We start from the raw sequence: 12,516 nt of genomic DNA, 5'->3' as shown, positions 1-12,516 counted from the left end.
TACAGGACATATACAGCAAACCCTATCTAGTTCATATTGCTAACTTTCTCATGGTACTCATTAAAGAACACCATGCTTTAACAAAAAAATATCCCACACCAAGAACAAGTTTGAGAGTCAATGTTCTAACCAAATTAAAACTCATTTTACAGACTATATTCCTAGTACCCCTGAGGCACCCAGAATAACTTGAAGCATTTCAGAGTATGAAAAATAAAACGAAAAAAGTAGTTGTCAGGAATCAATGGAAACCTGAAGATATAACCTTTAATGATACAACTCTCCACTCAGCAACTATAAAGTAAGAAGACTCGATGGGTAGACATTTTAGCCAAGGTCCATCCTCCCAAAGAAGGCAAGGGAGAAACTGGGGAAATATAAAGAAAACAGGGTAAAGTAAGTGACTAGCAAAAACAAAGATAAACGGAAGCAACAGCTACTGACGAGCTTGTGCCAACACAATTTATCAAGCACCTATTATGTGCAACATATGTTACTAGATTCTTTATATACATTACAAAATGTAATGTTCATCATAACCCTGATATCATCGATATCTAATATAGATGAGAAAGTTCATCAAATAACAAAGACAAACCTACTAAATGGAAGAATTGGGATTTCTGCCTTGGTTGGGTGTCTCCTAAGTCCATTTCTTTCCACTACTTCATACCTAATTATCAGTGCAACATTTTTTTGCTCCCCACCCGCACCCCTGCCCCATGCCGGGGGTGGTGGTGGAGCAGGAACTAAACACTGCTTCTGCTAGTTTACACAATGCCTTTCTCTGAAAGTTAGAAAAAGGCACAGCTTGAGCAAGCAGCAGGGATTGGGTATCAGCTCTCACCTGCCCTCTCAGCTGGTTACCTTTGTGCAGTATACAAACTGTGCAACCTTATGTGGTAGCCCTAATGCTAATGCTTCCCTAAGCTGCCTTATTAACTGCTTAATCCTCCTGTCTGGATTAAGTTCCTCTTATATAAACTTCCTTAACTCCATAAAACTCATCATACTGGAATTAGGTATCTTGGGAATAATTTATTTAAAATCTGCCCCCCACACTAGACTCTATATTCTATCAAGGCAAAGACTGTCCACCTTGTTCTAGGCTGTAAGTGGCTAGGTACAGGTAGCTCTTTGGCTACCCTGGTGCCTGCAACAAAGAGCGTGTTCCGTTAATATTTGTTGAATATTTCAGGAGCTCACTCTCTACCAGGAGAGATATGCCTCTTGGTTAAAAAACTATGACATGGAATGGATAGGCACAGAGATAAATGGAAGATGCAGCCCCAAAGAGAGAAATGTCACTTCTAGCTAAGGTCATACAAGGATGCTCACAGACAGCTAGTGTGTAATTATTTTATCTTGTTTTTATCATAATGAAATATTTTTTTTACTGGAATAGTTAATATATAATATATTGGTTTCAGATGTACAATATAGTGATTTGATAATTATATACATCACTAAATGCTTGGTGGTGTTTTGTTTTTGCTTGTTATTAGCCCAAACGTCTAGCACAGACCAAAGGTAAATATAAAAACATTTCTACCATCTCACAAGAGGCTTCTTAATTTTTCTTTTTCCTTTCAGAGATTAAAATGGCAGGTAGGCCCATTATGAGATGAGTAGAACTGTGTGAGGCCTATGTTCCAGGAGCCAGTAACCTCATTTCATACACTCACAAAAGCTGAACTCTTGGCTGAGCTGCACTCCCCTAATGAGGCTGCTCTTCCATTCTCACACTTCCATCAAAGTGTAACACTTTGGCCGCGCTGACACGAACTTTCTCTCATTCTATCCTGATGACCACCCTATATGACAAGCACAAAGAAAGTATTCTTCCCATTTTAGAGATGAATGTAAAGCCTCCATAAATTACATTACCATGGGAACTCACTTCTAGTCAAACACAGCACCCTGTAAGGTCAAGTATAAGTAATGAGCAGCAAAACCTTAATGGGGCAAAGAGAGACAGAAGACTGGTAACAGTAGAAAAGACAGAGACAGCAGATTTGCTACCTCATCACTGCCCTGAAATACAGGGTTATTCCAGGTGCATGTGTAACATGCACTCACATATGCACATGTGTACATGCATACCCAAGAACAAACCAAGCTCCAGAGATAGAACAAAGCCCCAGAGTCCCAGCCCTACTTCAGAGTGACCAACTGTGCAGCCAATTCCACAGTTGAGGAAGGGAGAGAATTATATACTGTGCTGCCATCAAAACACTGAAAATTAAAGATGGGAGCATTTTAGGCATCCAGGGAGAGGCTTCCACCCAGTACTCATTATAGTAATAGCTACTTACCATTCCTTAAACACTTCCTCTGTATCAAGGCCCTACACTAGGGTGCTCTCCTGAGTTTCCGATTGTAAAGCCCATCAGGATTCCAAAACCTGTTTTTACATCACCACAGCTCCAGAGACCTGCCGTACACTGTTTTGAAACCTCCTCTACGAGCCTCCATAGAGAAACATAAAATCAAGAGCCCCTAAAGCAGGTGCACATACATCAAGCCTGAGGCAGTCACAGGAGTCCACTGGACCTCCATTATCCTCACCTGCCCTCACTGGGCGCTAATTCAAAGGCCTGCTGAGAACACAGCTACACCCTTCAGCCCCAGAATCATCCCAAAAGACATTCTTCATTCTTCTTAAGATCCAGCAGTGCTAATACCATTTTTTTAAAAAACAGAAAATTGTGTTGTGTGTTTTCTGGGTGCCAGGCAGTGTCCTGAGTTCTTGGCAGATTCATTTTACCCTCACTTCCCATGAGACAAATACTCATTTACTGTTTTTTCATTGCTAATTTTGCCATTTTTTTCTACAAATGGAAAGTATTACTTAACATTTTTTGGCATAAAAATGTACTACTTTTATAATTAGGAAAGAATTTATAAACTATACTACCTTTGAAAATTGATGGTAAGACAAAATAATAAGTAGAGATAAGACAGAGAAAAAGGAAAAAAGAATGTTTAGTCCATTTTTTGACATATGAGAAAAGTGAGGGGAACAGAAGTGAAGTATCTCCTCAAGTGCTGAGGTGTGAACTCAGCCACCTGGGTCTTATAACCGTGACACAAAAGTTCTGTGGTGTCACCTCTAAAATGGAGCAATCATCAAGAGTGGCTGACATACACTCACAATAACTTTATTTTCTACAGAGAGGGATGATGTTTAATAGTTTCTAGCAGTTACTGTGCACTCCAGTTAAAAATATAGACCCTAAGCATAAAATGGAGTGATAACTTCATTTGGCACTTCTAAGCATCATAAAATCCTACCCATAATCCAAATCTCCCTTTATCATGTCTTCTTTCAACTGTTAAGTAAAACAAAAATCATTCTCTAAAATTCTGCATGAAATGTACAATTTACATTTTCCCAACACTAATATTAAAATATCTTCCACTCTAAGATATTCAAAAAGATCATTCCAAATGCATTGAAGTTAAAAATTACAAGATACAAAAGCAAAAGACAGAAAACAAAAATTATACTCAGGCTTAAAGCAAATTTTTTGTTAATTTAACATTTTGGGATCATCTCTTTTCAGAGACTGCAAAAAACAAAATAGTTTTTGGACCAAGCTTTGAAGTTATCAAATATGAAAAATGACTAATGGAAGCAGACAAGAATTTGAACTCACCTACATTAAACTTTCATTGTTTAAGTCAACACTAGGAAAGGGTAAAAGTAAACAACAGAAACTTGCTCCCCAATGTAACTAGATTCTCCTGGCCAGTGAAGCAATACAAAAACACAGACTTGTTATGATGGGAAATGCCTGTAAGGGTTACAGGAAGTCAGACATGTGAAGTGCTTAGCCTGGCACATAATCAGTGCTCTGCAACAGCTTGAAGAAATTCCATTCCATTCAATACAAGGTTACTTAATCACTCTGTGCTTTGATCACCTTATCTACAAAATAGATAAAAATAGTAGTTCCTGTATCATAGGATTATTAGGATGGAAAACAAATTCAAATCACTTAGAACAATGTCACTGACTAACATTGTTCTTAGTGCCCTCAAAAAGGAAGCTCAGGCATTTTAGCAGGCTGAGATCTGAACCAAGTTGCTCTAATGCATCCGTCATCTCTTTTCCTCAAACTCAACTAGAGCAGACACTTAGGGAGACGTACACGGTTACCAGCTCTCTTCCCAATGCTCAAGGCACTTGTAGCTTTAGTATTCCCATTCTTTCACCCAAATCTCACATTGAAACAAAAACATTCCCATTTATATTTCTACTTGCCAGCTTTTCCCAAAGCACTTGAGGAGTAGTTTTAAAACTAACAAATCATAACAACACAGCAACTTCAGAGACTTATGCAGCACTACTTCAAAGTGCTGTAAAGGACTCTACTGTATGTGGACAATTTCGTAACTTAGCTATTGTAAAAAAAATGTGGGATAAACATATGGCAATAAACACATGGAAGCACATACTTTTTTGAACCAGGGGTTTTGATACCTTCGGGTAAATTACTAGGAGTGGGATTACTGGGAAATACAGTAGTTCTATTTTCAGTTTTTTTGAGGAAACTCCATACTACTTTCCATAGTGGCAGTACCAAACTACATTCCCATGGACAGTGTAGGAGAGTTTCCATTTCTCTACATCCTCACCAACACTTGTTATTCCTTGTCTTTTAGATAGTGGTCATTCTAAATGGTATGAGATGCTATCATATGGTTCTGATTTGCATTTCCAAGATAACTAGAGATGAGGAGCATCTTCTCATGTGCCAATTGCCCATCCATATTTCTTCTTTAGAAAAATGTCTGTTCAGGTACTCCACCCATGTTTTATTAGGGTAACTTTTTTTCTTGGTATTGAGGCATATGAGTTCCTTACATGTTTTATATATTAACTGCTTATCAGTTAAATCATTTACAAATATATTTTCCAATACCGTAGGATGCCTTTTTGTTTTGCTGATGGTGTCCTTTGCTGTACAGGGGCTTTTTAGTTTGATGTAGTCCCACTTTTTTGATTGTGTATCCCTTGCCCAAGGAGATGTGTAAAGAAAAAATTTCCCATGCTTATGTTCAAAAGATTTTTGCCTATGTTTTCTTCTAAGAGTTTTATGGTTTCATGACTTACACTCAGGTCTTTGATGCATTTTGAGTTTACTTTTGTGTTTGGACTGAAGACAACAATCCAGTTTCATTCCTTTGCATGTAGCTGTCCAGTTTTCCCAACACAAGCTATTGAAGAGGCTGTCTCTTCCCAACTGTAAATCCATGGCTCTTTACTGTATATTAATTGACCATATAGGCATGGGTTTATATCCAGGCTCTCTATTCTGTTTCACGAATCTATGAGTCTATTCTTGTGCCAGTATCATACTATTATGATTACTGTAGCTTTATAATATAACTTGAAGTCAGGGTGCATGATACTTCCACCTTTATTCTTCTTTCTCAGGATTCCTTTAACAATTCAGGGTCCTTTGTGGCTCCATATGAATCTTAGAACTATTTGTACTAGTTCATTGAAGAATGCTTTTGGTACTTTGATAGGGATTGCAGGGAATGTATAGATTGCTTTGGGCAGGATGGCCATTTTGACAATATTAATTTTTCCTATCCATGAACATGGGATAGATTTCCATTTATTCGTATCTTCTTTAATTCCTCTCATGAGTATCTTGTAGTTTTCAGAGTATACATCTTTCACCTCCTTGGTTAGTTTTATTCCTAGGTATTTCATTCTTTTTTATGCAATTGTAAATGGAGTTGTTTTCCTTATTTCTTTTTCTACTAGTTCACTGTCAGTATATAAGAACACAAAGGACTTGTGTGTATTAATTTTGCACCCTGCAACTTTGCTGAATCTGGTTAGATTCTGATACTTTTGTGGTGCAGTCCTCTGGGTTTTCTATGTATAATATCATGTCATCTGCAAACAGTGAGTGTTTAACTTCTTCTTTAGCAAACTGGATGCCTTTTATCTCTTTATCTTGTCTGATTACTGTAGCTAGGACCTCCAGAACTATGTTGAATAACAGTGGTGAGAGTGGGCATCATTCTCTTGTTCCTGATTCTAGAGTAAAAGCTTTCAGCTTTTAAGGGGGAAACAGACCAAAACACATTCATTTTAGAAGACTTTAACACACTACTCACACTAACAGAAAAATCAGCCATAAAATAAGTAAGGAAACAGAGGTACTGAACAATACATTAGAACAGATGGATGTAACAGACACACTTACAGAACATCAACCAAAAAGCAGCAAGATACACATTCTTCTCAAGTGTATATGGAACATTATCCAGAATAGACCATTATGAAGCCATAAAAAGAACCTCCATAAATTAAAAAAAAAAAGATTTAAAATGTACCAACCAGCTACTCAGACAATAAAGGTATACAAATAGAAATAAATTATACAAAGAAAACAAAAAAACCTATGAACACAAGGAAGCTTAACAACATGCTCCTAAATAATCAATGGATCAGTGAATAAACTAAAACAGAGATCAAGCAATATATGGAGACAAAGGAAAACAACAACTCAACTGCCCAAAACATGTGATATGCAGTGAAGGCAGATCTAAGAGGGAAGTACATAGCAATATAAGCTTACCTCAAGAATCAAGATAATAAAAAAAGTGTAAACTCACAATTAGAGAAACTAGAAAAAGAACAAATGAGGCCCAAAGTTAGAGGGAGGGACATAATAAAGATCAGAGCATAAATAAGTAAAATTGAGAAGAAAATAATCGAAAGAATCAATGAAACCAGGAGCTGGTTCTTTGAGAAAATAAACAAAATAGATAAATCCCTAGCCAGACTTCTCAGGAAAAAAGAGTGTACACACAAACAAAACCAGAACTGAAAAAGGAATAATTACAAGAGACACCACAGAAATACAAAGAATTATTTGAATACTATGAAAAATTATATGCCAACAAATTGGACAACCTAAATAAATGGACAACTTTCTAGAAAATACAACCTTCCAAGACTGACCCAGGAAGAAACAACATCTAAATAGACCAATCACCAGCAATGAAATCAAACTGATAATCAAAAAACAACCTAAGAACAAAATTCCAGGCCCCGAGGCTTCAGGACTGAATTTTATCAAACATTCAAAGAAGAACTAATACCCACCCTCCTTATAGTATTCCAAAAAGTAGAAGAGAAGGGAATATTTCCAAACTCATTCTATGAGGCCAGCATCACTTTAATACCAAAACCAGACAGACACCACAAAACAAGAAAATTACAGACCAATATCCCATGAACATAGATGCAAAAATCCTCAACAAAATACTAACAAACCAAATTCAAAAATATATAAAAAAAGATCATCATAATCAAGTGGGATTTATTCCAGGGATGCAAGATGCTACAATATTCATAAATCAATCAATACTATGCATCACATCAACAAAAGGACAAAAATCACCCAATCATCTCAACAGATGCTGAAAAATTCATTTGACAAAATTCGATATTCATTCATGATAAAAAAATCTCAAAATGGGTACAGAGGGCACATACCTCACCCTAACAAAGGTCATATATGACAGGCAGCCAACACCATACTTAACAGAGAAAAGCTTAAAGCTTTTCCTCTAAAATTGGGAACAAGACAAAGAGGCCCACTCTCACTCACCTCTTTTATTCAACACAGTACTGAATGTCCAAGCCACGGCAATCAGACAACACATAGAAATAAAGGCATCCAAGTTGGTAAGAAAGAAGTTAAAATGTTACTGTTTGCAGACAACATGATATTATACATAGAAAACCCTAAAGACTCCACCACAAAACTATTAGAACTAGCAGCTGAATTCAGCAAATTTGCAGGATACAAAAGTAACACACAGAAACCTGCTGCATTCCTATAAACTAATAACAAATTAGCAGAAAGGGAAATCAGGAAAACAACTTCATTAACAATTGCATCAAAATGAAGAAAATACCTAGGAATAAACCAAACCAAGGAGGTGAAAGACCTATACTCTGAAAACTGAAAGATATTCATAAGAGAAAATAAAGAAGACATCAATAAAAGGAAATCTATCCCGTACTCATGGATAGGAAGAATTGATATTGTCAAAATGGCCAACCTGCCCAAAGCAATCTACACATTCCCTGCAATCCCTATCAAAATACCAATAGCATTCTTCAACAAACTAGAACAAATACTTCTAAAATTCATATGGAACCACAAAAGACCCTGAATAGCCAAAGCAATCTTAAGAAGGAAGAACAAAGCTTGGGGTATTATGCTCCCTAACTTCAAGTTCTACTACAAAGCCACAACAGTCAAAACAATTTGGTACTGGCACAAGAACAGACCCACAGATCAGTAGAACAGAATAGGGAGCCCAGATATAAACCCAAGCATATATGGTCAATTAATATATGATAAAGGAGCCATGGATATACAATGGGGAAATGATGGCCTCTTCAACAGCTGGTGTTGGCAAAACTGGACAGCTACATGTAAGAGAATGAAACTGGATTAGTTTAACCCCATATACAAAAGTAAACTTGAAATGGATCAAAGACCTGAATGTAAGTCATGAAACCACAAAACTTTTAGAAGGAGAAAACATATGCAAAAATCTCTTGAATATAAGCATGAGCAATTTTTTTCCTGGACACATTTCCTTGGGCAAGGGAAACAAAAGCAAAAATGAATAAATGGGACTACATCAAACTAAAAAGCCTCTGTACAGCAAAGAATACCACCAGCAGAAAAAAAAGGCATTTTAGACTATGGGAGAATATATTTGTAAACAATTTATCTGATAAGGGATTAACATTCAAAATATATAAAGAACTCACACACCTCAACACCCAAAAAACAAACAATCTGATTAAAAAACGGGCACAGAACCTGAACACTTTCTCAAAGAAGAAATATGGATGGCCAAAGAGCACATGGAAAGATGCTCCACATCACTAATCATCAGGGAAATGCAAATTAAAACCACAATGAGTTATCACCTCACACCAGTTAGGATGGCCACTATCCAAAAGACAAGACAAAACAAATGCTGCTGAGGTTGCGGAGAAAGGGGAACCCTCCCTACACTGTTGGTGGGAATGTAAATTGGTTCAACCATTGTGAAAAGCCATATGGAGGTTCTTAAGAAAACTAAAAATAGAAATACCATTTGACCCAGTAATTCCTCTCCTAGGAACTTACCCAAAGAACAAGATCTCAGATTCAAAAAGACATATGCACCCCTAGGTTTACTAAAGCACTATTTACAATAGCCAACATATGGAAGCAATGAACTTAAGTGTCCATCAGTAGATGAATGGATAAAAAAGATATGGTACATATACCCAATGGAATATTATCATTCAGCCATAAAAAATAAATCCTGCCATTTGCAACAACACGGATGGATTTAGACGGTATTGTGCTCAGTGAAATAAGCCAGGCAGAGGAAGACAAATACCAAATGATTTCACTTATTTGTGGTATATAAAAACAAAGCAAACAGAAGAACAGAATAGCAGTTGACTCATAGATTCCAAGAAGGGACTAGTAATAGCAAAGAGGAGGGGCTGGGGAAGGTGGGCGGGGAGGGAGAAAGGGATTAAGGGGCAGTATAATTCACAATCACAATATAGGTAGATCATGGAGATGGTAGTACAATATGGAGAATACAATTAATGACTCTATAACATCTTACAACCTGATAGACAGCGACCACACTGGAGGGAGTGAGGACTTCTCTGTTGTGTATATGAAACCATCATAAGATTGTCTATCAATGATACTTTCATTTCAATGATACCTTTCTCCTTTTTGCCATTGAGCATGATGTTAGCTGTGGGTTTGTTATATATGGCCTTTATTATGTTTAGGTATGTACCCTCTACGCCATTTTGTTGGGAGTTTTTATCTTGAATGGATGTTGAATTTTGTCAAATGGAGTTGTTTTTACAGCATCTATTGAAATGATTATTCTTTTTGCTAATGTGGTGTATCACATTGATTTTATGAATATGTGTACCATTCTCACATCCCTAGAATAAATCCCACTTGGTCATGATGGATGATTCTTTTGCATGGTTTTGAATTGTTTGCTAGTATTTTGTTGAGGATTTTTGCACCTATATTCATTAGGTATATTGATCTAAAATTTTCTTTTGTTGTAATTGTCTGTCTGGTTTTGGTATTAGAGTGATGCTGGCCTCATAGAATGTGTTTGGGAGTATTCCCTCTTCCACTTTCTAGAATACTTTCAGAAGGATGGGTATAACTCCTCTTTAAATATTTGGTAGAATTCAGCTGTGAAGCCATCTGGTTAAAAACTTTTGTTTGGTGGGAAGTTTAGATTACAAATACAATTTCATTACTGGCAATTCACCTGTTCAGATTCTGTTTCTTCCTGGGTCAGTCTTGGAAGGTTGTGTTTTTCTAGGAAATTGTGCATTTCTTCTAGGTTGTCCAATGTATTGCCATAAAATTTTTCACAGAATTCACTAATTCTCCTTTGTATTCTGTGGCATCCACTGTATGTTTTTCATTTCTGATTTTATTTTTGTACTTTTTCCTTTATAAGACCAACAAGGGGTTTATCTATTTGATTTATTTTCTCAAAGAACCAGCTCCTGGTTTCATTTATTCTTTCTATTGTTTTATTGTTCTCAACTTTATTTACTTCTGCTCTGATCTTTTGTATGTCCCTCCTTCTACTGACTATGGGCTTCATTTGTTCTTTTTCTAGTTTATTTAATTGTGAATTTAGACTATTCAGGATTGTTCTTGTTTCTTGAGCCTATATTGCTATGTACTTCCCTCTTAGAACTGCCTTTGCGGCATCCCACAAATTTGGGACTGTTGTATTTTTGTCTTCATTTGTCTCCATGTGATGTTTGATTTGTTTTGATTTGTTCATTAATCTACTGATTATTTAGAAGCATGCCACGTGTGTGTGTACGTTTTGTTTTCTTTGTGTAATTTATTTCTAGTTTCATGACACTGTGGTCTGAGAAGTTGCTTTATACAATTTCAATCTTTTTAAATTTGTTAAGGCTCTTTGTGTGGCCTAGTATGTGATCTGTTCTGGAGAACATTCCACTTACACTTGAGAAAAATGTGTATCCTGGTGCTTTTGGGTAGAATGTTGTTTAGATACCTGTTCAGTCCACCATCTGATCTAATGTGTTTTTCAGTGCCTCTGTCTAGTTGATCTATTGATGTGAGTGGTGTATTATTAGAGTCTCCTAATATGAATGAGCTGCAGTCAATTTCCCCCTTTAATTCTGTTAGTATGTTTTACATATTTAGGTGCTCCTATTTGGGGTACATACATACATATTTATAGTGGTTGTATCCTCTTGTTGGACTGACCCCTTTATCATTATGTAATGTTCTCCTTTGTCTCTTGTTACTTTGAAGTCTCTTTTGTCTGATATAAGTACTGTTGCTCCTGCTTTTTTGTCCCTATTATTTGCATGAAATATCTTTTTCCATTCTTTCACTTTCAGTCTGTGTGAGTCTTTGGTCTGAAATGAGTCTCTTGTAGGCACAGAGATGGGTCTTGTTTCTTTACCCATTCTACCACTCTATTTCTTTTGATTGGTGCATTCAGTCCATTTATATTTAAGGTAATTAGTGATAGGTAAGTACTTATTGCCACATTACTAATTGTTTTCTTAGTTCTTTTCTGTTCCTTTCTTCCTCTCTAGTACTGTTCTTCTGTATTCTGATGGTTTTCTTTAGTGTTGTGACTGTAACTCTCTAAATTTTTTGTATATCTACTATTGGATTTTGTGGTTATTTTAAGGTTTGAGGATAGCTTCCTAACTATGTAACAGTTTATATTAAGCTCATAATTTCTCTATTTCAAACACAATCTAAAAATACTTCTTTTATCTTCTTCCTCCTCTTCTACACTTTATGTATTAGACGTCATAATCTGCATTTTTTGTGCATCCCTTAACTGATTTTCTATATAGTTGGTTTTACTACTTTAATTTTGCTTTAATTTCATACTTGCTTGGTAATTGGCTTACTATCTTTACTGTGGGTTTATTTTCACTGGTGTAAATTATTTAGGTTTAAGAACATTTCCATCTACAGAAGTCTCTAACATATCACGTAATGCTGGCTTGGTGTTTATAAATTCCTTCAGTCTTTGTTTATCTGGAAAATGTCTAATCTCCCCTCCAAATTTTCCAGATTTGTGGTTGAAGGTCCTTCTGCTTCAGTACATTAAATATTTCATGCCACTCCCTTCTGTCTGTAAAGTCTTTGCTGAGAAGTCTGCTGATAGCCTGATGGGGTTTCCCTTATAAGTAATCTTTTTTCTCTCTCTCTGACTGCTCTCAATGCCCTCTCCTTATCCTTAAATCTTTGTCATTTTAATTATTTTATGTCTTGGTGTTGTCTTCCTGGGGTTCCTTCTGCTAGGGGCTCTGTGTGCTTCCAAGACCTGAATCTCTATATCCTTCCCCAGATTGGAGACCTTTTCAACAATTATTTCCTCAAAGGGACCTTCTATCCCTTTGTCCCT

General features: G+C 36.4%; 1 protein-coding gene across 2 annotated transcripts in view; it reads right to left on the bottom strand.

Annotated features, from left to right (window-relative positions):
* Positions 1 to 12,516, bottom strand: part of SERINC5 (serine incorporator 5) — a 118,729-nt gene that overhangs the window by 79,536 nt on the left and 26,677 nt on the right. The gene's annotated exons all lie outside the window — the stretch shown is intronic.

Source organism: Manis javanica, chromosome 1, assembly GCF_040802235.1.
Source record: "Manis javanica isolate MJ-LG chromosome 1, MJ_LKY, whole genome shotgun sequence".
NCBI lineage: Eukaryota > Metazoa > Chordata > Mammalia > Pholidota > Manidae > Manis > Manis javanica.
Note: the sequence above shows the minus strand (reverse complement) of the source record. Positions and strands in the feature narration are given on the sequence as shown.